We start from the raw sequence: 27,197 nt of genomic DNA, 5'->3' as shown, positions 1-27,197 counted from the left end.
ATAGCCTTGGAAACTCATGACTGGTGCATAGGGAGATTATTGATGCCATAAACAGGAGTGTCAATTTGTAAAGTCAACAACAGGAGTCACTGTGCACTTACTCCTCATGTAGGATCTCTGTCCTTAATGTGCTGTACACTGAGGCTTAATGCTATAACGAGTACTCAAACAGTATATTTCACTTCGTGTTTCTATGGGGGTGCAAACGATTGAAATCTTTACTTAATGTACACTAAACTGATCTTCTGTAAAAAAAAAAAAAAAAAAAAGAAATTATCAATTCCCAACTTGACTCTCACTGGGATTAAACATGACAATACGTCTGATCTGATTTCATCATCATTTAAAAAAAAATCATCTATTATTTTTCACTTTATGTTTCTGTGTGGGAACAAACTGTTGAAATCCTTACTTAAGGTATACTAAGCTGATCTTCTGTATATTAAGATAATCGAAAATGAATCTTGATGTGAATGGAAGGGGAGAGGGAGTGGGAAAGGGGAGGGTTGTGGGTGGGAGGGACGGTATGGGGGGGAAAGCCATTGTAACCCATGAGTCGTACTTTGGAAATTTATATTCATTAAATAAAAGATAAAAAAAAAAAGAAAAATGTCTATTGAGGTCCTTGGCCCATCTCTTAAGTGGGTTGTTTGTTTTGATGTTGTGGAGTTTCTTAATCTCTTTGTAGATTCAGGTTATTAATCCTTTATCAAATGTATATGTTTCAAATATTTTTTCCCATTCTGTTGGTAGCCTCTTCACTTTCCTGACTGTTTCTTTTGCAGTACAGAAACTTTTCAATTTGATGCAATCCCAGTTGTTAATTTTGGCTCTGACTGCCTGTGCCTCTGGGGTCTTTTGCAAGAAGTCTTTGCCTGTGCCTATATTTTACAAGGTTTCTCCAATGTTCCTGAATAGTTTGCTGGTGTCGGGTCATAGACTGAGATTTCTAATCCATATTGAGTGGATTTTTGTGTAAGGTGTAAGGTAGGGGTCTTGCTTCATGCTTCTGCACGTGGAAATCCAGTTTTCCCAGCACCATTTATTGAATAGACTGTCCTTGCTCCAGGAATTGGTTTTAGATCCTTGATCAAATATAAGTTGGCTGTAGATGTTTGGGTTGATTTCTGGTGTTTCAATTCTGTTCCATTGGTCTATCCATCTGTTTCTGTACCAGTACCATGCTGTTTTGATTACAACTGCCCTGTAGCATGTCCTGAAATCTGGTATTGTGATGCCTCTGGCTTTATTTTTGTTGTTCAAGATTGCTTTAGCTATTTGTGAGGTCTCCTTTGCCTCCATATGAATTCCAGCATCATTTTTTTCCAGATCTGAGAAGAATGTCCTTATTATTTTGATTGGTATCATATTGAAATTATAAATTGCTTTTGGGAGAATGGACATTTTGATGATATTGATTCTTCCAATCCACGAACATGGATGATTTTTCCATTTTTTTTGGTATCCTCTTCTATTTCTTTCTTTAAGGTTTTGTAATTTTCATTGTAGAGATCTTTGACGTCCTTGGTTAAGTTTATTCTAAGGTATTTGATTGTTTTTGTAGCTATTGTGAATGGGATTGATCTTAGCAGTTCTTTCTCAGCCGTGGCATTGCCTGTGTATACAAAGGCTGTTGATTTTTTTTGACAGGCAGAGTTAGACAGTGAGTGAGAGAGAGAGAGACCGAGAGAAAGGTCTTCCTTCTGTTGTCTCACCCCTCAAATGGCTGCTACAGCCAGCATGCTGAGACCAGCATGCTGTGCCAATCAGAAGCCAGGAGCCAGTTGCTTCCTCCTGGTCTCCCATGCAAGTGCAGGACCAAAGCACTTGGGCCATCCTCCACTGCCTTCCCAGGCCAAAGAGGAGAGCTGGACTGGAAGGGGAGCAACCGGGACAGAATCTAGTGCCCCAACCAGGGGTGCTGGCGGCACAGGTGGAGGATTAGCCTAGTGAGCCACAGTGCTGGACAGGCTGTTGATTTTTGTGCATTGATTTTATATCCTGCTACTTTCCCAAACTCTTCTGTGAGTTCCAATAGTCTTTTAGTAGAGTTCTTTGGATCCTCTAAATAAAGAATCATATCATCTTCAAAGAGGGATAGTTTGAGTTCTTCCTCCCAATTTGTATTCCTTTAATTTCTTTACCTTGCCTAATGGCTCTGGCTAAAACTTCCAGAACTATGGTGAATAGCAGTGGTGAGAGTGGGCATCCCTGTCTGGTATGAGGTCTCAGTGGAAATGCTTCCAACTTTTCCCCATTCAATAGGATGCTGGCCGTGGGTTTTTAATAAATTGCTTTGATTGTGCTGAGGAAAGTTCCTTCTATACCCAATTTGCTTAGAGTTTTCATCATGAAAGAGTGTTGTATTTTTCAAATGCTTTCTCTGCATCTATTGAGATAATCATATGGTTTTTCTTCTATAGTTTGTCAATGTGGTATATCACATTGATTGATTTGTGAACATTGATCCATCCCTCCATGCCAGAGATAAATTCCACTTGGTCTGGGTGGATGATCTTTCTGATATGTTGTTGTATTCTATTGGCCACAATTTTATTGAGGATTTTTGCATCTATGTTCATCAGGAACATTGGTCTGTAATTTTTTTCAATGTTCTTTCTTTTCTTTCTTTCTTTTTTTTTGGCTTAGGGATTAAGGTGATGCTGGCTTCATAGAAAGAGTTTGGGAGGATTACCTGTTTTTTGATAGTTCTGAATAATTTGAGAAGAATTGGAGTTAGTTCTTCTTTAAATGTCTGGTAGAATTCAGTTGTAAATCCATCTGGTCCTGGGCTTTTGTTTGTTGGGAGGGCCTTTATTACTGCTTCAATTTCTGTCTCACTTATGGGTCTGTTTAGGTTTTCTATGTCTTCATGGTTCAATTTAGGTAGGTTGCATGTGTCCAGGAATCTATCCATTTCTGATAGATTTCCCTGTTTGCTGGCATACAAGTCCTTGTAGTAATTTCTGATGATTCTTTTTATTTCTGTGGTGTCTGTTGTTACGTTTCCTTTTTCATCTCTGATTTTATTGATTTGGGTCTTTCTTTTTTTTTAGTTAGTTGGGTCAATGGTTTGTCAATTTTGTTTATTTTTTCAAAAAAACCAGCTCCTCGTTTGGCTGATCTTTTGTAGTGTTTTTTGTATTCCATTCTGTTCATTTCTTCTCTAATTTTAATTATTTCTCTTTTCCTAATAGTTTTGGGTCTGGTTTGTTGCAGTTTTTCTAGATCCTTGAGATGCCCTGAAAGCTCATCTGTTTGGTGCCTTTCAATTTCTTGATGTAGGCACCTATTTATATAAACTTTCCTCTTAAAACTGCTTTTGCTGTATCCCATAAGTTTTGATATGTTGTGCTGTTATCCTCATTTACTTCCAGAAAGTTTTTGATTTCTCTTTTGATTTCTTCTATGACCCAGTGTTCATTCAGGCGCATGTTGTTCAGTCTCCATGTGTTTGCATACTCTCTAGGGATTCCTGAGTTGCTAATTTCCAACTTCATTCCTCTATGGTCTGAGAAGTTGCATAGTATGGTTCCAATTCTTTTGAATTTGCTGAGACTTGCTTTATGGCCTAGTATGTGGTTAGTTCTAGAGTAGGTTCCATGTGCTGCTGAGAAGAATGTAAATGCTTTATGTGTAGGATGAAAAGTTCTGTAGTTATCTGTTAGCCCCAATTGTGCAATAGTGTCATTTAAATCTACTGTATCCTTGTTGATCTTCTGTCCTGTTGATCTTTCTATTTCTGAGAGTGGAGTATTGAAGTCCCCCAATCCTATTGTATTGGAGTCTAAGTCTCCCTTTAAGTCCCTTAACATATCTTTTAAATAAACTGGTGCCCTGTAATTAGGTGCATATACATTTATAATAGTTACATCTTCCCGTTGAATTGATCCCTTAATCATTATATAGTGCCCCTCTTTGTCTCTTTTAACAGTGTTTGTGTTAAAGTTTTTTTTTTTTGTCTGATATTAAGATGGCTACACCAGCTCTTTTTTCATTTCTGTTGGCATGGAATATCTTTTTCCAAACTTTCACTTTCAGTCTGCATGCATCTTTGTTGGTAAGATGTATTTCTTATAAGTGGCAGATAGATGTATTTTGTTTTTAATCCATTTAGCCAATCTGTGTCTTTTAACTGGAGAGTTGAGGCCATTAACATTCAATGTGGCCCGGCACAACGGCTCACTAGGCTAATCCTCCGCCTTGCGGCGCTAGCACACTGGGTTCTAGTCCTGGTTGGGGCCCTGGATTCTGTCCCGGTTGCCCCTCTTCCAGGCCAGCTCTCTGCTGTGGCCAGGGAGTGCAGTGGAGGATGGCCCAACTTCTTGGGCCCTGCACCCCATGGGAGACCAGGATAAGTACCTGGCTCCTGCCTTCGGATTGGTGTGGTGCGCGGGCCGCGGTGGCCATTGGAGGGCGAACCAACGGCAAAGGAATACCTTTCTCTCTGTCTTTCTCTCTCTCACTGTCCACTCTGCCTGTTAGAAAAAAAAATTCAATGTGACTATTGATAAGTAGTAACTTTGCCCTGCCATTTTCCCAAAGTTATTTCTAATATATGCTTTGAACTTCCTGTGAACTTTTACTGGGAGGTTTTCTTCCTTTACCTTCTTTCGTATTGATGGCTGTGTTTTTGTGTTTCAGTGTGACACATCTTTTAGCATCTTTTGCAGGGCTGGATGAGTGGCGACAAATTCTTTCAATTTCTGTTTGCTATGAAAGGTCTTTATTTCACCTTCATTCACAAATGAGAGATTTGCAGGATGTAATATTCTGGGCTGGCAGTTTTTTTCTCTTAGTTCCTGGGCTATGTCTTGCCATTCCCTTCTAGCCTGTAGGGTTTTTGTGGAGAAGTATGTTGTGAGTCTAATTGGATTGGATTACTCTGAGAGTAATCTGACATTTTTCTCTTGCACATTTTAGAATCTTTTCTTTATGTTTCATTGTGGTGAGTTTGATTACAGTGTGTCGTGGGAAGGATATTTTCTGGTCATGTCTATTGGGAATTTTGTGTGCTTCCTGTATTTGGATGTTCTTTCCTTTTCCAAACCCGAGAAGTTTTCTGCTAGTATCTCATGAATTTGGCCTTCTAATCCTTTCTCCCTCTCCATGCATTCACGAATTTGTAGAACCCGAATATTGAGTTTTTAAATAGTATCCTGTAGATTCCCCACAATATTTTTTAGATTTCTAATTTCCTCTTCTTTTCTTTGGTTTGACTGTATACTTTCCTGTGCTATGTCTTCTAAGTCCCATATTCTCTCTTCTATCTCACTGATTTTGTTTTTAAGTTTCTCAAATATGTTTGTCATTTGTTCCAATGAATTCTTCATTTTGATTTTTTTTGATTTCTTTTCCATGTCTGAATTTCATGTTCTACTAAATTCCTTTTTTCATTTTGATTCCTCCTTAAGATTTCATTTTCATGAGAGAGATTTTCTATCCTGTCCAGTATGGATATCTGTAGTTCATGCATTTGTTTTTATAACTTCTAAATGTTCTTATCATAATTTTTTGAAATCCATATCTTGCATTTCTTCTATCTCATCATCTTCATAATCTTGTATTGGAGTGTCATCTTCATTTGGGGGCATAATAGTGTCTTCCTTGTTCTTGTTTCCTCAGTTTCTGTGTTTGTTGTTTGGCCTTGTGGAAATATTCTTTGGTTTCTTTTTCTTTTTTTTTTTCCTTGCTGTGGTGGCTTTTCTTATTATACTATGAATCTAGATTAAGTGGACTGTCTGCTTTTGCTCAATCTCTAGAGGCTTGTGGTGGGTGTGGCCAGAGAGCTCTGTTCAGTTCTTCAAGGTTAAGGGTGTGCCAAAGCGACACACCCAGGTTTGGCATGGTAAATCTTCTCTCTCTCTCTTTTTTTTTATTCAGAAGGGAAGGAATTCTGCTCAGCTGATCTCTTCTCCTTGATGGCATTCATGCTTGAGTGCCATCCCCAGTGGGTATAATATTCATCTGGTCTGTCCCAAAGTCCACACAAAGGATCTGTGCAGTCCTCAGTGTAAGCTCAAATTCCCCTGCAATGTCTCCCACTGGGTTGCCAAGGTTTCCGAGTTTGTGGTGTCTCCCACAAAGAGTAGTCACATCTCAGGCACACTGTGAGTTCTCCCACACACCCTCAGTTTTTTTTTTTTATTAATCTATTTCTTCACAATTCAATTTGGGAAGATTGTTATTTCTAGGCATTTGTTCCTTCTATGTTATCAAGTTTACAGGCATCTAATTATTTGTAATAATCTCAAATTTTACCTTGTATTTTTGTGGTATCAGTTATAATCTCTCCCTTTCCATCTTTAATTTTATTTATTTGCACTTTCTTTTTTCCATAGTCCAGTTAAGGGTTTGTCAATGTTGCTTATCTTTTTAAAGAATTAGGTCTTTATTTTGTTGATCATTTTTGCTGGTTATTTTTAAAACATCTTATTGAAATACAGTATTATATATAGCAAAAAGGGAATGTTAATATACATATAAATGTGTTTTTTGTCCTATGATCACACTCATAGCTAACACATAAGCTAAGAACAAAAGATTACTGGTACCCCAAGAGACCTCACATCCACCCCTCCATGTTTTTTGAATGTGGGAAAGGAGAGGATATTGTCTATTTTATGGTATGATTCAGTGAAGCAATATTTATAACTATATACCACATGATATTATATCCACAAACTGTTAACCACCATAAATAAGAGAAAGCATATGGTATGTGTCTTTGTGTGTTGAGCTTATTTCACGAAGCATAATGATCTCTAGCTGCATTCATTTTATTACAAATATCAGGATTTCATTCTTTTTATGACTGAGTAATATTCCATCATATCTGTCTGTCTGTCTGTCTGTCTATCTATCTATCTATCTTATAGGTATTTTCTTTATCTAATCAACTGTTGATGGATATCTAGGTTGATTCTGTATCGTAGCTGTTGTGCATTGAGCTGCTATAAACATGGGAGTGCAGGTATTTATTTCATGTGCTGGTTTCATTTCCTTTGAATATATTTCCAGGAATGGGATGGCTGGTTCATATGGTAGATTTATTTTTAGTTTTCTGAGGAATTTGCAAACTGTTTTTGACCATAGTTGTACCAATTTGCATTCCCACCAACAGGGTATTTATGTAACTTTTTCTTCACATCCTCACCAGTATTTATTATTTTTTGATTTTTGGCTGAAAGCCATTCTGAGGTGAGGTGATACTTTATTGTGGTTTTAATTTACATTTCCCTGATAGCTAGTGATTCTGAACATTCTTTCATGTGTCTGTTGACCATTTGTGTTTCTATTGATAAATGCCTGTTCATATCCTTTGCTCATTTCTTAATGGGGTTGCTTGCTTTGTTGTTGTTGAGTTGCTTGAGCTTCTTACAAATTCTAGATATTAATCCTTTATCAGATGCATAGGTAGAAAATATTTTCTCCTTTTCTGTCAGATCCTGCTTCACTTCTGTTGATGGTTTCCTTTGTGATGCAGAAGCTTTTTGTCTATTTTTGCTTTTATTGCTTGTGCTTCTGGACTCTATCCAAGAATTCTTTGTTTAGGCCAATGTCTTGCCTAAACATGTTCTTCTATATGTTCTTCTGTAGTAATGTGATGGTTTCAGGTCTTGGGTTCAGATCCGTTATCCATTTTGAGTTTTTTTTGCATGTGTGGAGGGTGTAAGGTAGGGGTTTTGTTTCAAAGTTTTGCATGTGGAAATCCAAGTTTCCCAATATCATTTGTGGAAGGGACAGTCCTTGCTCTAGGGAGTGATTTTCGCTCATTTGTCAAACATTAGATGGTTGTAGATGTGTAGATTAATTTTTGGGGTTTCTATTTTGTTCCATTTGTCTTTATTTTTGTCCAGTATCAGGTTGTATTGATAATAATAGCCCTGTAGTATGTATCATGATGCTTATGACTGTTTTTATTGTTTATAATTTTTTCACTATTGGGAGTTTTATGTTTCCATGTGAATTTTAGGATTGTTTTTTCTTGATTTGTGAAGAATGTCCTTGGTGTTTTGATTGGGGTCACACTGAGTCTGTACATTGCCTTTGCTAATATGAACATTTTGCTGACATTAATTTTTCCAGCCAATGAAAATGGGAAAGATTTCCATTTTTTGTGTTTCTTCTATTCCTTACATTAGTGTTTTGTAATTTTCATTGTAGAGATCTTTCACATACTTGGTTAAATTTATTCCAAGTTATTTAAATTTTTTATAGCTGTTGTTAATGAGACTGATCTTATGGATTCTTAGGTATTGTTGGTGTATAAGGATGCTATTGATTTTTGTGCATTTATTTTGTATTCTGCAAGTTTTCGGAATTCTCTTATAAGTTCCAGAAGTCTGTTAGTAGATTCTTTTTTTTAATTTTTATTTAATGAGCATAAATTTCCAAAGTACAGCTTAAGGACCACAATAGCCTCCTCATCCCCGTATCTTCCCTCCCACCCACAATGCTCCCCTCTCCCACTCCCTCTCCCCTTCCCCTTCACATCACGATTAATTTTCAATTATCTTTACATACAGAAGATCAATTTAGCATATGTTAAGTAAAGATTTCCACATTTTGCTCCCACACAGAAACACAAAGTGTAAAATACTATTTGAGTACTAGTTATAGCATTAATTAAACACCTAAGAGTAATTGTGTAATAATTACAGAGTTCAACCAATAGTTTTAAGTAAAATATAAAATGCATCTTTTGTATTGTTGTGGCTTCCCCCCGACCTCCCGACCTCCCATGGCCCTCCCCTCACCCACTCCCTCTCCCATCCCACCCTTCGTCACATTTCATTTTCAATTACCTTCATATATTGAAGATCAACTTAGTATATACTAAGCAAGGATTTCAACAGGCTGCCCTCACACAACTGAACCAGGTATAGGGTATTGTTCGACTAGTAGTGTTGTTTTTGAGTTTCATAGTTAAACATATTAAGGACAGAGATCCTGTGTGGGGAGCATGAACCCAGTGACTCCCTTTGTTGTTTTAACAATTGGCACTCTTATTTATGATGTCAGCAATCACCCGAGACTCTTGCTATGAGCTGTCTAGGCTATGGAAGCCCCTTGAGTTCAGCAACTCTGAATTTGTTTAGTCAAGGCCATATCACAGTGGAGGTTCCTTCCTCCCTTCAGAAAAAGGTGCTCTCTCCTTGATGGCCTGATCCTTCTGCTGGGGTGTTGTTCACCAGGATCCTTCATTTAGATTTTTTTTTTTGCCACCGTGTCATGGCGTTCCATGCCTGTGAGACTCTCATGGACCTTTTAGTCAGATCCGAATGTCCCAAGGGTTGATTCTGAGGCAGGAGTGCTGTTTTGGGCATTTGCCATTCTATGAGTCTGCTGTGTGTTCTGCTTCCCCCGCAGGATCATTCTCTCCCTTTTGATTCTATCTTTCATTATTTGCTTACACTGGTCTTATTTGTGTAATCTCTTTACCACTTACCCTATCTTTTAGATCAGTTGTGTATTTATATTTGTCACTTTACCAAGTGTGCTGGCATTGGTACCTGCCTCCTTGGTAAGGTTGAGTTGAAATCCCCTGGCACATTTCTAGTTCCACCATTGGAGGTAGGTCTGAGTGAGTATGTGCCTTCCTATATATCTCCTCCCTCTCTTGTTCCCACTCCCATGTTCCACAGAGATCAATTTTCTGTTAATTTTGAAACGCTTAAGAATGGTTGTGCATTGATTGCAGAGTTCAACCAGTGGTCTTGTGTAGGGCAAATCGAGCAACAACAACAACAACAAAAATACTAAAGGAACAAAATAGTAAGTTGTTCCTCAATAGTCTAGCCAAGGGCTGCTCATGTCATTGTCTCTCATAGTGTCCATTTCACGTCAATGGGTATCATTTTAGGTGCTCATTTAGTTGCCATTGATCAGGGAGAACATGTGATATTTATCCCTTTGGACTGGCTTATTTCACTCAGCATGATGTTTTCCAGCTTCCTCCATTTTGTTGTAAATGCCCGAATTTCATTGTTTTTTTACTGCTGTATAGTGTTCCATAGAGTACATATCCCATAGTTTCTTTATCCATTCATCCGTTGATGGACATTTAGGTTGATTCCATGTCTTAGCTATTGTGAATTGAGCTGCAACAAATATTGAGGTGCAAATGGCTTTTTTCTCCCCTTTAATTCCATTTGGGTATATCCCAAGGAGTGGGATGGCTGGGTCCTGTGGTAGTGCTATATTCAGGTTTCTGAGGACTCTCCAGACTGTCTTCCATAGTGGCTTTACCAGTTTGCATTCCCACCAACAGTGGATTAGTGTCCCCTTTTCTCCACATCCTCGCCAGCATCTGTTGTTGGTTGATTTCTGTATGTAAGCCAATCTGACCGGAGTGAGGTGAAACCTCATTGTGGTTTTGATCTGATTTCTCTTTTAATTTCTTCGATGACCCGCTGTTCATTTAGGATCATGTTGTCCATTCTCCATATATTTGCATATGCTGTAGAGATTCTTGGGTTGTTGATTTCAAGTTTCACTGCGCTATGGTCTGAGAAGCTGCATGGTATAATTTCAATTTTTTTGAATTTGTTGAGGCTCCCTTTATGGCCTAGTATATGGTCAATCCCAGAGAATGTTACATGTACTGGGGAGAAATACGTGAACTCTGTGTCTGTGGGGTGGAAGGTTCTGAAGATATCTATTAGGTCTATTTGGTCTATGGTGTCAATTAGCTCAGTTGTTTCCTTGTTGAATTTCTGTCTGGTTGATCTGTCCATTGGTGAGAGTGGGGTGTTGAAGTCCCCTGTAACTATTGTATTTGAGTCTATATCTCCCTTTAAATCCTTTAGTAATTACTTCAGGTAGCCAGGCGCCCTGTAATTAGGTGCATATACATTTATAATAGTAATATCTTCCTGTTGGATAGATCCTTTAATCATTATATAGTGCCCTTCTCTGTCTCTTTTAATAGTTTTTATGTTAAAGTCTATTTTGTCTCATATTAGAATGGCCACACCAGTTCTTTTTTGATTTCCATTAGCTTGGAGTATCTTTTTCCATCCTTTCACTTTCAGTTGGCGTGCATCTTTGCTGATGAGGTGTATCTTCTGAAGGCAGCATATAGATGGATTCTCTTTCTTTATCCAATCAGCTAGTCTATGTCTCTTTGTCGTGGAATTAAGACCATTCACATTCAATGTGATTACTGTTAAGTACTGTCTTTTCCGCTTCATGTTTCCTGAAACGAGCTGTTTATGTATTTTGAACTTTGTTTGTGGGTTACTACACTCGCTTTTTTTTGCAGTGAAGTTCTTGTTTTTGTATTTCTGTGTGCAGCACTTCTTTGAACAAGTGTTGTAGGGTAGGACGCGTGGATACAAATTCTTTCAGTTTCTGTTTCTCGTGGAAGATCTTTATTTCCCCTTCATTCATAAATGATAGCTTTCCAGCGCTGGTGCGTACACACTCCTGCTGGTGTCCTGAGTCTCAGCTGTCCGTGTCCTCCTTGCATGTCCACCCTATCTCCCCAGTTTCAGGAAGGGCTTTTAGATCCTTAAAAACTACAAATTCTCGCCCCTCTTTGAACCTTCCCTTAGTGGACCTTCGCTGTGCTCCCTCCCTCTCTATCAGTAGATTCTTTTTGTTACCCTATATAAAGGATCATGTAATCCTAACACAGGGATAACTTGATTTCCTCTTTTATAATTTGTGTTCATTTGATTTCTTTTTCTTGCCTAGTGGCTCTGGCTAAATTTTCCAGACTTGTTTTGAATAATAGTGGTGATAATGGGCACCCCTCTCTGCCTCTGGATGTTACTGGAAATGCTTCTAGCTTTGTCTCATTCATTATGATGCCGGCTGTGGGTATGTCATATATTGGCTTGATTGTGTTGAAGTATGTTCCTTGTGGGAAATATCACTATGTTCTTAAATCTGTATATATGAAATACATGAAATCTGTGTAACGTAAATAAAATTTAAAAATCTTAAAAAAGTTTTTTAAAATCATCAAATGATGTTATATTTTATTAAATACTTTTTATGTACCTATTGAGATAATTATATGGTTTTTGTCCATCATTTTGTTGCTGTGATATTTCATGTTTATTGATTTGTATATGTTGAACCATCCCTGCATCCCTGGGATAAATCATACTTGGTTACAGTTGATGATCATTTTGATGTGTTGTTGGATTAGATTTGCTAGTATTTTGTTGAGGACTTTTGCATCTAGGTTTATCAGGGATATTGGTCAATAGTTCTCTTTTTTTAGTTGTATATTTCTCTGGTTTTGTAATTAAATTTATGCTGGCCTCATAGAATGAGTTTGGAAGGGTTCTCCCCCTTTCAGTTGTTTTGAATAGAGAAGAATTAAGATTAATTCTTTGAAACTTTGGTAGAATTAAGCAGTGAAGCAATCCAGTCCTTTTTTTTTTTAGACTCTTTGTTACTTGGTTTAATCTCAGTCTTGGTTATTGATCTATTCTAGTTTTCTATGTCTTTGTGCCTCAGTTTTGGTAAATTTTATGTGTCCAGAAATCTGTCCATTTCTTCAAGATTTTCCCATTTGTTGGCATATAACTGTAACAATTCCTAATTATTATTTATATTTCTGTGGTATCAGTTGTAAATCTCCCTTTTCATTTCCTATTTTATTAATTTGGGTCTTCTCTCTCTCTCTTTTACTTGACAGATAGAGTTAGACAGTGAGAGAGAGAGAGAGAGGAGAGAGAGAGAGAGAGAGAAAGAGAGGTCTTCCTTCTGTTTGTTCATTCCCCAGGTGGCCACCACGGCCGGCACTGCACCAATCCAAAGCCAGGAGCCAGATGCTTCCTCCTGGTCTCCTATGTGGGTGCAGGGTCCCAAGCGCTTGGGTCATCCTCCATTGCTTTCCCAGGTCACAGCAGAGAGCTGGACTGGAAGAGGAGCTACTGGGACTAGACCCCAGTGCCTATATGAGATGCTGGTGCCACAGGCAGAGGATTAATCAAGTGAGCCATGGCGCAGGCCTTGGGTCCTCTCTTATATTTATTTATTTTTTGATTAGTTGAGCCAATGCTTTATTAATTTTATACTTTTCAAAAAACTTACTTCATTTTACTGATCTTTTGTATAGGATTTTAAAAATTTCTGTTTTGTTTATTTCTTCCCTAATTTTTATTCTTTCTCTTCTACTAATTTCAGGTTTCGTTTGTTCTAGTTTTTCTAGTCATTGAGACAGATTGTAAGATCATTTATTAGATAGCTTTCCAATCTTTTGATGTAGGCACTTATTGCTATAAACTTTTAGCACTGGTTCTGGGACATACCATAAATTTTAATATGTTGTGTTTTCATTTTCATTAGTTTCAAGGAATTTTTTTTATTTCCCTTTTGATTTCTTCTATGACTCTCCTGTTGTTCAGGAGCATGTTTTCTTATCTGTATGCCTTTGTATACTTTCTAGAATTTATTTTGTTGTTAATTTCAAGCTTTTTTCTATTGTGGTAAAAAATGACATGAATTCATTTTTTTAATTTGTAGAGACTTGTTTTATAGCCTTATATAGGGTGTATTCTAGAGAATGTTCCATGCACTGATGAAAAGAATATATTCTGTGGCTGTGAGATGAAATGTTCTTTAGATATCTATTAGTTCCATTTAGTCTAAAGTGCAGATTAGTTTCATTGTTATTATTTTGTCTGGTTGTTCTCTTGTTGATGAAAGTGGGATGTTGACGTCCTCTATTATTACTGTATTGGAGTTTATAACTTTCTGTAGATCCATTAACATTTATGTTATTAAACTGCTGTGTGTCCTGGCACTGGGTACATATACATTTAACAGTCACCTCTTCTTTTTGAATCTGTCCTTCATCATTACATAATGACTTTCTTTGTCTTTTTAAACAGTTTTTGTCTAAAGTCAAGTTTATATTATATGAAAGTAGCTATTCCTGCTCATTTTTTATTTCCATTTGTGTGGAATATCTTTTCTATCCTTTAACTTTCAGTCTGATTGTCTCTTTGGTGAAGTATGTTTCAGGTAGGTAGCATTTAGATGGGTCTTTTTTTTCAATTTTACTCATTCAGCCAGTCTATATATATTTTAATTGTAGTGTTTCATGCATTTACTTTGAAAATTATTGTTGATAAGTAATGACTTGTTTCTGCCATTTTTCCATTAATATTCCTATTGCTGGTTTTGAGTCTCCTTTTTTGTTACTAGGAGGTTTTCTGCCTTCATGCTCTTTCATCATGCTATCTTCTGTTTTTGTGTATAGTACATACATTAAGTATAATTTCTTTTTTTGTCTTTTTTTAACTTTTATTTAATGAATATAAATTTCCAAAGTACAGAATATTGATTACAATGGCTTCCCCCCCATAACGTCCCTCCCACCCGCAACCCTCCCCTTTCCCACTCCCTCTCCCCTTCCATTCATACCAAGATTCATTTTTGATTCTCTTTATATACAGAAGATCAGTTTAGCATATATTATGTAAAGATTTCAACAGTTTGCACCCACATAGAAACACAAAGTGAAAAATACTGTTTGAGTACTAATTATAGCATTAAATCTCAATGTACAGCACACTAAGGACAGAGATCCTACATGAGGAGTAAGTGCAGAGTGACTCCTGTTGTTGACTTAACAAATTGACACTCTTGTGTATGGTGTCAGTAATCACCCTAGGCTCTTGTCATGAGCTGCCAAGGCTATGGAAGCCCCCTGAGTTCACTGACTCTGATAATTTTTAGACAAGGCCATGGTCAAAGTGGAAGTTCTCTCCTCCCTTCAGAGAAAGGTACCTCCATCTTTGATGACCCGTTCTTTCCACTGGAATCTCACTCGCAGAGATCATTCTTTAGGTTTTTTTTTTTCCAGAGTGTCTTGGCTTTCCATGCCTGAAATACTCTCATGGGCATTTGAGCCGGATCCACATGCCTTAAGGGCTGATTATGAGGCCAGAGTGCTGTTAGGACATTTGCCATTCTATGGGTCTGCTGTGTATCTCACTTCCCATGTTGGACCATTCTCTCCCTTTTTTATTCTATCAGCTAGTATTTGCAGACACTATTCTTGTTTATGTGATCCCTTTGGTTCTTAGTCCTATCATTACGATCAATTGTGAACAGAAATTGATCACTTGGACTAGTGAGATGGCATTGGTACATGCCACCTCGATGGGATTGAATTCGAATTCCCTGGTATGTTTCTAACTCTACTGTTTGAGGTAAGTCAGCTTGAGCATGTCCCGAATTGCACATCTCTTCCCTCTCTTATTCCCACTCTTATATTTAACAGCGATCACTTTTCAGCTAAGTTTCAGCACTTAAGAAGACTTGTGTATTGATTACAGTATTCAACCAAAAGTATTAAGTAGAACAAACAAACAAAAAAATACTAAGAGGGATAACATATTAAGCTGCTCATCAACAGTCAGGGTGAGGGCTGATCAAGTCACCGTGTTCATTTCACTTTAACAGGTTTCCTTTTTGGTGCTCAGTTAGTTGTCACCTATCAAGGAGAACAAGTGGTATTTGTCCCTTTGGGATTGGCTTATTTCACTCAACATAATGTTTTCCAAATTCCTAACAGGGATCACTTTTCAGTTAAAATTTAAACACCTAAGAATAATTGTGTGTTAATTACAGAGTTCAACCAATGGTACTACAACAAAAAAAAAAATACTAAAATGGATAAAGTATTACCTAAGGCTGGTTGGGTAATGACAAATTCTTTAAATTTTTCCTGGTCTTGGAATGTCTTTATTTCACCCTCATTTATGAATGAGAGCTTCACTGGGTAACATTTTCTGGGCTGGCATTTTTTAAAAAGATATATTTATTTACTTAAAAGACAGTTGCAGAGAAATAGAAGAACACAGAGAGAGACAGAGATCCTCCATCCACTGGTTCACTCTCCAAATGTCCCCAAGAGCTGGGACTGGGAAAAGCTGGAGCAGGAGCCTGGAACTTCATCTGGGTCTCACATGTGGGTGCCTGAAACCCAAGTACTTGGATCACTCTTCGCTGCCCTCGCAGGCACTCTAGCAGGGAACTCAATAGGAAATGGAGCAGATAGGACTTGAACTGGTGTCCAAGTGGGGTCTGGCTTCACAGGTGGCAGGCCAAACCTCCTCTACCATAATGCCAGCCCCGGCAGTTTTTCTTTTTCTTTTAGAACTTGGACTTCGGAGCTGGCGCTGTGGCGTTACGGGGAAAGCTGCTGCCTTCAGTGCTTATACCCAAATGGGCACTGGTTCCAGTCCCGGCTGCTCCACTTCCAATCCAACTCTCTGCTATGGCCTGGGATAACAGTAAAAGATGGCCCATGTCCTTGGGCCCCTGTACCTGCATGGGAGACCTTGAAGAAGCTCCTGGCTCCTGGCTTTGGATGGGTGCAGCTCCAGCCATTGCGGCCAATTAGGGAATGAACCAGCGGATAGAAGACTTCTCTCTCTCTCTGTCTCTCTGCCTGTCCTTTTCTCTCTGTGTAACTATGACTTTCAAATAAATAAATAAATCTTAAAAAAAGAACTTGGACTTTATCTCCATATCCCCTGGCCTCTAGGGTTTATGTTGAGAAATCTGCTGATAGTCAGCTTGGCTATCCTTTAAAGGTAATCTGGCATTTCTCTCTTGCATATTTTAGGTTGTTCTCTTTTTGTTTTACTTTTGAAAGTTTGTCACATATCTTGGTGAGGATCTTTCCCAATCATGTTTGTTTGGGTTCTATGTGTTTCCTATATTTGAATGTCCATATCTTTCTCCACATTGGAGTCAGTTTATGCTATTATTTCACTGAATAAGTTTTCTATACGATTATAATTTTCCATACCTTCGAGAAGTCCTAAGACTATTTGACCATTTGGTGGTCTCCCATAGATCCTGAACACTGTTTTCAGTCTTTCTAACTTATTTTCTTTGTCTGACTGAAACATCTGAAAAACCCAGTCTTATAGGTCTGATGTTTTTTCATCTTCCTTACCAAGTCTGTTGTTAGGCTTTCCAATATATTTTTAATTTGACTTATTGAATACTTGATTTCTAATATTTTTTTGGGCTTTCTTCAGTATTTTCCTCTCTTTATAGAATTTCTCATCAGTATCATGTATGGATTTACTTATTTCATTCAACTGTTCTCTCTGTTTTTTAGTAGTCTTGTAATGATTCTTTTTGAATTCCTTTTCAGGCATTTTGTCAGTCTCCTCTTCTTCATAGTCCAATCTTAATGTATTATTGTGTCCATTTTGGGAAATCATATTTCATTTCTTGTCCATGTTTCTTTTTTTTTTTTTTTTTTTTTTTTTTTTGGAACATAATAAAGTTTTAATATATGTTTGTCTTCTCTTCTACCTAATTTCCTTTATTTTTTGGAATTTTACAAATGACGTTTCTAAATTTTATTTCTTTTCAGATTGCAAAAGTAATAATACTTGTATGCATTTAGAAAATGAAGAACATACAATAAAAGGCAACAGTTTCCATTTAATTCTCCCATAATCTAAGCTCCTTTCCTTAAACCTATTTCTAATGGAGAGCATTGTATATAGGTTGGCTTGGTTTGTACCGTTCCAGAAAATCATCTTTATCCTGTTTTAGGTGAAACATATCCTGTACCAAAATTCTTAAATGGAACTCCAAAAAGTCTTTGTATCTGCCCACTATTGCCATGAAAATTCTATATAACAGAGTGAGTACAAAATCTCAGTGGTATACAGTGTTAGTAATTATTTCTCACTTATGCATCTGAAGGTCAGTTGAGTGGCTCCGCTGATGGCAGCAGGGCTTGGCTCTAGGCTGAAAGTTTGGGTTATGGTAAGACTTGGCTCCAGGTTCAGTTCAGGTTTACTGAATGTGTTTCTTTTTTTTTTTTTTTTAAACTTTTATTTAATGCATATAAATTTCCAAAGTACGACTTATGGATTACAATGGCTTTCCCCCCATACCGTCCCTCCCACCCACAACCCTCCCCTTTCCCACTCCCTCTCCCCTTCCATTCACATCAAAATTCATTTTCGATTCTCTTAATATACAGAAGATCAGCTTAGTATACATTAAGTATGGATTTCAACAGTTTGCTCCCACACAGAAACATAAAGTGAAAAATAATAGATGATTTTTTTAAATGATGATGAAATCAGAGCAGACCTATTGTCATGTTTAATCCCAGTGAGAGTCAAGTTGGGAATTGATAATTTCTTTCTTTTTTTTTTTTTTTTTTTTTTTTACAGAGGATCAGTTTAGTATGCATTAAGTAAGGATTTCAACAGTTTGCACCCCCATAGAAACACAAAGTGAAATATATTGTTTGAGTACTCGTTATAGCATTAAATCTCAATGTACAGCACATTAAGGACAGAGATCCTACATGAGGAGTAAGTGCACAGTGACTCCTGTTGTTGACTTTACCAATTGACACTCCTGTCTATGGCATCAGTAATCTCCCTATGCTCCAGTCATGAGTTTCCAAGGCTATGGAAGCCCTCTGAGTTCTCCAACTCTTATCTTGTTTAGACAAGGTCATAGTCAAAGTGGAGGTTCTCTCCTCCCTTCAGAGAAAGGTACCTCCTTCTTTGATGACCTGTTCTTTCCACTGGGATCTCACTCGCAGAGATCTTTTGCCAGAGTGTCTTGGCTTTCCATGCCTGAAATACTCTCATGAGCTTTTCAGCCAGCTCCGAATGCCTTTAGGGCTGATTCTGAGGCCAGAGTGCTATTTAGGACATCTGCCATTCTATGAGTCTGCTGAGTATCTCACTTCCCATGTTGGATCACTCTCCCCTTTATTTACTCCATCAGTTAGCGTTAGCAGGTACTAGACTTGTCTATGTGCTCCCTTTGACTCCCAGTCCCTTCACCATGACCAACTGTGAACTGAAACTGATCACCTGGAACAGTGAGATGGCATTGGTACATGCCACCTCGATGGGATTGAATTGGAATCCCCTGGTATGCTTCCAACTCCACCACTTGGGGCAAGTCAGCCTGAGCATGTCCCAAATTATACATCTCTTCCCTCTCCCATTCCCACCACCATGTTCAACAGGGATCACATTTCAGTTAATTTTCAACACTTAAGAATAACTGTGCATCAATTACAGATCTAAACCAGTCATATTAAGTAGAACAGATAAAAAAAACTACAAAGAGGGATAATGTATTTAGTTGTTCATTAACAGTCAGGGCTATGCTGATCAAGCCACCATTTCCCATAGTGTCCACCTCACTCCAACAGGTTTCCCTCTTGGTGTTCAGTCAGTCGTCACCGATCAGGGAGAACATATGGTATTTGTCCCTTTGGGACTGGCTTATTTCACTCAGCATGATGTGTTCCAGATTCCTCCATTTTGTTGCAAATGACTGGATTTCGTTGTTTCTTACTGCGGTATAGTATTCTAAAGAGTACATATCCCATAATTTCTTTATCCAGTCTATCGTTGATGGGCATTTAGGTTGGTTCCAGGTCTTAGCTATTGTGAATTGAGCTGCAATAAACATTAGGGTGCAGACCTCTTTTTTGTTTGCCAATTTAAATTCCTTTGGGTAAATTCCAAAGAGTGCGATGGCTGGGTCGAACGGTAGGGTTATCTTCAGGTTTCTGAGGAATCTCCAGACTGACTTCCATAGTGGCTTGACCAGTTTGCATTCCCACCAACAGTGGGTTAGTGTCCCTTTTTCCCCACATCCTCGCCAGCATCTGTTGTTGGTAGATTTCTGCATGTGAGCCATTCTAACCGGGGTGAGGTGAAACCTCATTGTGGTTTTGATTTGCATTTCCCTGATTGCCAATGACCTTGAACATTTTTTCATGTGCCTGTTGGCCATTTGGATTTCCTCTTTTGAAAAATGTCTATTGAGGTCCTTGGCCCATCTCTTAATTGGGTTGTTGGTTTTGTTTTTGTGGAGTTTCTTGATCTCTTTGTAGATTCTGGTTATTAACCCTTTGTCTGTTGCATAGTTTGCAAATATTTTTTCCCATTCTGTCGGTTGTCTTTTCACTCTCCTGACTGTTTCTTTTGCAGTACAGAAACTTCTCAATTTGATGCAATCCCAATAGTTGATTTTGGCTTTGACTGCCTGTGCCTCCCGGGTCTTTTCCAGAAATTCTTTGCCTGTGCCAATATCTTGAAGGGTTTCTCCAATGTTCTCTAGTAACTTGATGGTGTCAGGTCGTAGATTTAGGTCTTTAATCCATGTGGAGTGGATTTTTGTGTAAGGTGTAAGGTAGGGGTCTTGCTTCATGATTCTGCACGTGGAAATCCAATTTTCCCAGCACCATTTATTGAATAGACTGTCCTTGCTCCAGGAATTAGTTTTAGATCCTTGATCAAATATAAGTTGGCTGTAGATGTTTGGGTTGATTTCTGGTGTTTCAATTCTGTTCCATTGGTCTATCCATCTGTTTCTGTACCAGTACCATGTTGTTTTAATTACAACTGCCCTGTAGTATGTCCTGAAATCTGGTATTGTGATGCCTCCGGCTTTGTTTTTGTTGTACAAGATTGCTTTAGCTATTCGAGGTCTCTTGTGCCTCCATATAAATTTCAGCACCATTTTTTCCAGATCTGAGAAGAAGGTCTTCGGTATCTTGATTGGTATTGCATTGAATCTGTAAATTGCTTTTGGGAGAATGGACATTTTGATGATATTGATTCTTCCAATCCATGAGCATGGAAGATTTTTCCATTTCTTGGTATCCTCTTCTATTTCTTTCTTTAAGGTTTTGTAATTCTCATTGTAGAGATCTTTAACGTCCTTGGTTAAGTTTATTCCAAGGTATTTGATTGTTTTTGTAGCTATTGTGAATGGGATTGATCTTAGAAGTTCTTCCTCAGCCATGGCATTGTCTGTGTATACAAAGGCTGTTGATTTTTGTGCATTGATTTTATACCCTGCTACTTTGCCAAACTCTTCTATGAGTTCCAATAGTCTCTTAGTAGAGTTCTTTGGGTCCCCTAAATACAGAATCATATCATCTGCAAAGAGGGATAGTTTGAGTTCTTCCTTCCCAATTTGTATCCCTTTAATTTCTTTTTCTTGCCTAATAGCTCTGGCTAGAACCTCCAGAACTATATTGAATAGCAGTGGTGAGAGTGGGCATCCCTGTCTGGTTCCAGATCTCAGTGGAAATGCTTCCAACTTTTCCCCATTCAATAGGATGTTGGCTGTGGGTTTTTCATAGATTGCTTTGATTGTATTGAGGAATGTTCCTTCCAAACCCAGTTTGCTTAGAGTTTTCATCATGAACGGGTGTTGTATTTTATCAAATGCTTTCTCGGCATCTATTGAGAGAATCATATGGTTTTTCTTCTGCAGTCTGTTAATGTGGTGTATCACATTGATTGTCTTGCGCACATTAAACCATCCCTGCATACCAGGGATAAATCCCACTTGGTCTGGGTGGATGATCTTTCTGATGTGTTGTTGCATTCTATTGGCGAGAATTTTATTGAGGATTTTTGCATCTATGTTCATCAGGGATATTGGTCTGTAATTCTCTTTCAGTGCTGCATCTTTTTCCGGCTTAGGAATTAAGGTGATGCTGGCTTCATAGAAAGAATTTGGGAGGACTCCCTCTTTTTCGATTGTTCTGAATAGTTTGAGAAGAATTGGAGTTAGTTCTTCTTTAAACGTCTGGTAGAATTCAGCAGTGAATCCATCTGGTCCTGGGCTTTTCTTTGTTGGGAGGGCCTTTATTACTGTTTCAATTTCTGTCTCAGTTATGGGTCTGTTTAGGTTTTCGATGTCTTCCTGGTTCAATTTAGGCAGGTTGCATGTGTCCAGGAATCTATCCATTTCTGATAGGTTTCCCTGTTTGCTGGCATACAAGTCCTTGTAGTAATTTCTGATGATTCTTTTTATTTCTGTGGTGTCTGTTGTTACGTTTCCTTTTTCATCTCTGATTTTATTGATTTGGGTCTTTTCTCTTCTTTTTTTAGTTAGTTGGGCCAATGGGGTGTCAATTTTGTTTATTTTTTCAAAAAACCAGCTCTTCGTTTGGCTGATTTTTTGTAATGTTTTTCTTGATTCAATCCTGTTGATTTCTTCTCTGATTTTAATTATTTCTCTTCTCCTACTAGATTTGGGTCTGATTTGCTGTAGGTTTTCTAGATCCTTGAGGTGAATTGAAAGCTCATCTATTTGGTGTCTTTCCAATTTCTTGATGTAGGCACCTATTGATATAAACTTTCCTCTTAACACTGCTTTTGCTGTGTCCCATAAGTTTTGGTATGTTGTGCTGTTATCCTCATTTACTTCCAGAAAGTTTTTGATTTCTCTTTTGATTTCTTCTATGACCCATTGTTCATTCAGGAGCATGTTGTTCAATCTCCATGTGTTTGCGTATGCTCTAGGGATTCCTGAGTTGGTAATTTCCAACTTCATTCCTTTATGGTCTGAGAAGCTGCATGGTATGATTCTAATTCTTTTGAATTTGCTGAGGCTTGCTTTATGGCCTAGTATGTGGTCAATCCTAGAGAAGCTTCCATGTACTGCTGAGAAGAATGTAAAATCTTTAGCTGTAGGATTGAAAGTTCTGTATATATCTGTTAGATCCATTTGGGCTATAGTGTCGTTTAAATCTACTGTATCCTTGTTGATCTTCTGACCGGATGATCTGTCTATTTCTGAGAGTGGAGTATTGAAGTCCCCCAGTACTACTGTATTGGGGTCTAAGTCTCCCTTTAAGTCCGTTAATAAATCTTTTAGATAAACTGGTGCCCTGTAGTTAGGTGCATATACATTGATAATTGTTATATCTTCCTGTTGAATTGATCCCTTAATCATGATATAGTGTCCCTCTTTGTCTCTCTTAACAGTTTTTGTGGTAAAGTTTATGTTGTCCGATATTAAGATGGCTACGCCCGCTCTTTTTTCATTTCTGTTGGCATGGTATATCTTTTTCCAGCCTTTCACTTTCAGTCTGTATGGATCTTTGTTGGAAAGATGTGTTTCTTGTAAGCAGCAAATAGATGGGTTTTGTTCCTTAACCCAATCAGCCAATTGGTGTCTTTTAACTGGACAGTTCAGGCCATTCACGTTCAATGTGACTAGTGATAAGTGGTAACTTTGCCCTGCCATTTGCCAAAGATAAGTTCTAATATATGCTTTGAATTCCCTGTGACCTTTTGCTGTGAGGTTTCCTTCCTTTACCTTCTTTCATATTGATGACCGTGTTTCTGTGTTTCTGTGTGTAACACAACTTTGAGCATCTTTTGCAGGGCTGGACGAGTGGCAACAAATTCTTTCAATTTCTGTTTGCAATGAAAAGTCTTTATTTCACCTTCATTCACAAATGATAGCTTTGCAGGATATAATATTCTGGGCTGGCAGTTGTTCTCTCTTAGTACCTGGGCTATATCTCGCCATTCCCTCCTAGCTTTTAGAGTTTCTGATGAGAAGTCAGCTGTGAGTCTGATTGGAGATCCTCTGAGAGTAATCTGACGTTTCTCTCTTGCACATTTTAGGATCTTTTCTTTATGTTTCACTGTGGAGAGTTTAATTACAACGTGTCGTGGTGAGGATCTCTTTTGGTCGTGTTTATTAGGGGTTCTGTGGGCTTCCTGTACTAGGATTTCTCTGTCCTTCTCCAAACCTGGGAAATTTTCTGCTAATATCTCACTAAAGAGGCCTTCTAATCCTTTCTCCCTCTCCATGCCTTCAGGAACTCCTAGAACCCGAATGTTGGGTTTTTTAATAGTATCCTGAAGATTCCCGACAATATGTTTCAGATTTCTAATTTCCTCTTCTTTTCTTTGGTCTGACTGTATCCTTTCCTGTTCTCTGTCTTCTAAGTCCGATATTCTCTCTTCTGCTTCACCCATTCTGTTTGTAAGGCTATCTATTGTGTTTTTCATTTGATCTATTGAATTCTTCACTTCAGTCACTATCCCAGTTTCCTGTTGTACTAGTTGTTTCATTTCATTTTGATTCCTCCTTAATATTTCATTTTCACGAGAGAGATTTTCTATCTTGTCCAGTAAGGATTTGTGTAGTTCCAGAATTTGTTTTTGAGAACTTCTTAATGTTCTTATCAATTTTTTGAGATCTGCTTCTTGCATTTCTTCTATGTCATCATCTTCATAATCTTGAATTGGGGTGTCTTTTTCATTTGAGGCCGTCATGGTGACTTCCTTGTTTTTATTACCTCGGTTTTTGCGTTTGTTATTTGGCATATTGGAGATATTTGGTTTCTTCACTGTGGTGCTTTTTCTTGTTATACTATGACTCTAGATTAAGTGGACTATCTGTTTTTGATGGAGCCTTAGGGCTTGAGATGGGTGTGGCCTGAGAGCTCTGTTTGGTGTGCCAAAGGTGACACTCCCAGGTTAGGCGTGGTAAATCTCTCTCTCTCTCTCTTTTTTTTTTTTTTTTTTGATTCAAAAGGGAAGTAATTCCGCACAGCTGAACGAAGTTGTAGGTAGTTAGCAGGCAAATGATATACCCACAGGAGCCAGAGATCAGAAGCTCTTTCCCAAGATCCCCACAGGGAATCTGTTCGGCCCTCAGAGTGGGCTCAAATTCTCCTTCAGCCTCCCACTGGGTTGCCAAAGTTACGGAATTGTAGCGTCTCTGGAGAGTGCTCACGTGAATTCCGTGAGTTCTCTCCCCCACCGTCTCTTTTTTCACAGTCTCAGTTCAGTAGCACCACAAATTTACTAGCTCCTAATCTCCTGTTAATTCGCCCCGCCCAGAGTCAGGTTTTTCTGCTAGGCTCAGGGCCGGTGCAGACCTGAGGTCGCTCTGCTTATGACGTATGTCCAAGATGGCGCCTGCTCTTTGTCTTGCTCGCCCTTGAGAGGTGAGCGGAGAGAGAGAAACCCGTGTCCGTACTAGTCACCCTTTTTTCTCTCTCTCTCTCTCTTCTGGTTAGCCTTGTGAACTTCCCCCGCCGGGGGTCGTTCCCTCTAGTCTCCTCTCTCCGCTTGCCTGCCGGTGTCTCGGGCTATTGAGGTTCGGCTCACCTCGCGTTCCAGCGCTGGTGTGTTGAGTCTGCCGCTGATGTCCCGAACTGTGGGCTCCCACGCTCTCCACGCAGGTCCGCTGTGAGTCACGCGTTCCGGAAGAGTTTCTTCTGCTGTTTCCTCCCCTACTCTTCCTTGAACCTGCAGTATCTCCACTTTTATTAAACTATCTCTCCCCAGACTATCAGTGTGCTCCCTTCCTATTCCGCCATCTTGCCGGACCTCCCCTGAATGTGTTTCTAATTCATCAAAGACCAACAGGGTACTTGGAACATGTTCTTTTCACAGTGCAGGCTAAGCTCTCCCGAGATATGAATGAAAACCTGTGCTGTTTGTTGAGGATAAAGCTTGCTTGTCCATGTTTCTTATGTTTCTACATTGATTTTTATGTATCTGGGGGATCTCTTGTTTCTAGCTCCTCTGGTAGATGGATTTTTAAAAATTAATTTTTTTTTAAATTTTAAATTGAAGGCTATGTTCCTGGAAATGTGCTTCTGTGGTTCAGTAGAGTACCTAATATTTACCTTTGGGTCCCAGTCATGTGTGCTGGGTGAACCCAGGGAGGTCTGGCTGGCTACCATTTGTGCATGGGGCAGGAGTCCAGAGTCATTCCCAAGATGGGCATGGTAGAGCATCTCTGGTTACAGGCAGTGGGTGAAGGGGATGTTGGAACTGCCTAATGTGTTCAAATCCCAGCCCTTCTCTCTGTCAGGGTGAACTCATTGATTGACTGCCTAGAGTGAGCTCATAGTTTTGCAGTGCACCTCAACTACCAAGCCAGTCTCACCACCCAGAGCACCAACCCCTCTGCAATATCCACCCCAATGTGTAAAGAGCTCCAAGACTCTAATGTCAGATTGGATGGGAACTCAGGAACCCACTTACAATGCAGCCACAACCCATAACCCTTTCTTGCTGTGGCCTATGCCCAGAGCTTCGATAGTCACAGGATGCTGGGGGTCTACTCTCCAACTTGAAACTGCCCCGTCCTCAGTGTCCTGCATGAGAACTGGGATTGCCTGCCATTCCTTGAGACAGAGCAGAATTTCCTTGAGATGCCACCATAGAAAATTGAGTCCAGTGACTTTGTGGGGGCTGGAGGAGGGAGGCAACTTTGCCTCATTTAGGAAACAAAGTAGTCATCCAGACCCTCCACCAGCTCCCCAGGCCATACTTGGAGCCATTGGGGACTGGGGAATTTTTCCTCAGTCATAGCCACCGGTGGTAGGGTCTGCAGCAATTTCTTCCCAGCTTACCCAGTTAAGATGGCAATTCCTAGCCATCTTAGATTTGTAGATGTCGAGTGGCTGGCAGCATGCAGTCAGTGACTGTCAACTGTCCTCTCTCCTCAATGCCCCTCAATGCCCATAGAATTGAACTAAGAATTCAGGCTTAATTTATTTTAAATTTTTAAAAAGTGACCAACCAGTCACCTCTTTTTCACATAGTAAATCCTTGTATATTCTAGTAACTCTCAAACTTTAATATATATCAGAATTACAGAAAACTTATTAAAACAGAAATTATTGAGTTCCATATTTTTCTAACAATTTCCCAGGTGCTACTAGTGCTATTGATCTAAGCATCACTCTGAGAACTACTAATTCTAATCTATTAGCATGGTGAGTAAGAACTGAAGCTTGGTTTTGAATGTTGATTCAACTAGTCAATGCTTTAGGCATATATGTAATTCTCTCTAATCTTTAGTTTTCTTATTTTAAAATGAGGACAATAACTGTACATGGCTCATGTAGTTGTGATTTCTAAATGAGATAGTATACTTAAAACCCTCAGAATGTTGCTTGGTAAATGATAATACCCAAAGCTTCACAGCTATTTATTATTGTCATTATAATTATTCCTATCTTTTTGTCAGTAGACATAATTGTTATTTCCAAATTTTGCTGTTATGAATTTACTTCCATAAACATTTTTTTCCCGGCACACTTATGCAAAGTGTTTTCAGATGCATATTCTTAATGATGGAGTGTGGGATTGTAAAATATTAAGTTCAGTTTAACTAGGTAAAACTAAACTGCTGGGGCATACAGTAAAGCCGCAGCCTGCAGTGCAGGCATCCCACATGGGCATTGGTTCGAGGCCCGGCTGCTCTACTTCTGATCCAGCTCTCTGCTATGGCCTGGGAAGGAGTAGAAGATGGTCCAGGTTCTTGGGTCCCTGCACCCACGTGGGAGACCCAAATGAACCCTCTGGCTCCTAGTTTCAGATTGGCTCAGCTCTGCCTATTGAGGCCAGTTGGGGAGTGACCCAGTGGATGGAATA

At 38.8% G+C, this 27,197-nt stretch overlaps 1 pseudogene; it reads right to left on the bottom strand.

Moving 5' to 3' along the window:
- Positions 1 to 25,549, bottom strand: part of LOC100340910 (activated RNA polymerase II transcriptional coactivator p15 pseudogene) — a 35,756-nt pseudogene extending 10,207 nt beyond the window's left edge.
- Between the last annotated feature and the right edge of the window lie 1,648 nt (positions 25,550 to 27,197).

This window comes from Oryctolagus cuniculus, chromosome 3 (genome assembly GCF_051225735.1).
Source record: "Oryctolagus cuniculus isolate XC-2025 breed Fujian yellow rabbit chromosome 3, ASM5122573v1, whole genome shotgun sequence".
NCBI lineage: Eukaryota > Metazoa > Chordata > Mammalia > Lagomorpha > Leporidae > Oryctolagus > Oryctolagus cuniculus.
Note: the sequence above shows the minus strand (reverse complement) of the source record. Positions and strands in the feature narration are given on the sequence as shown.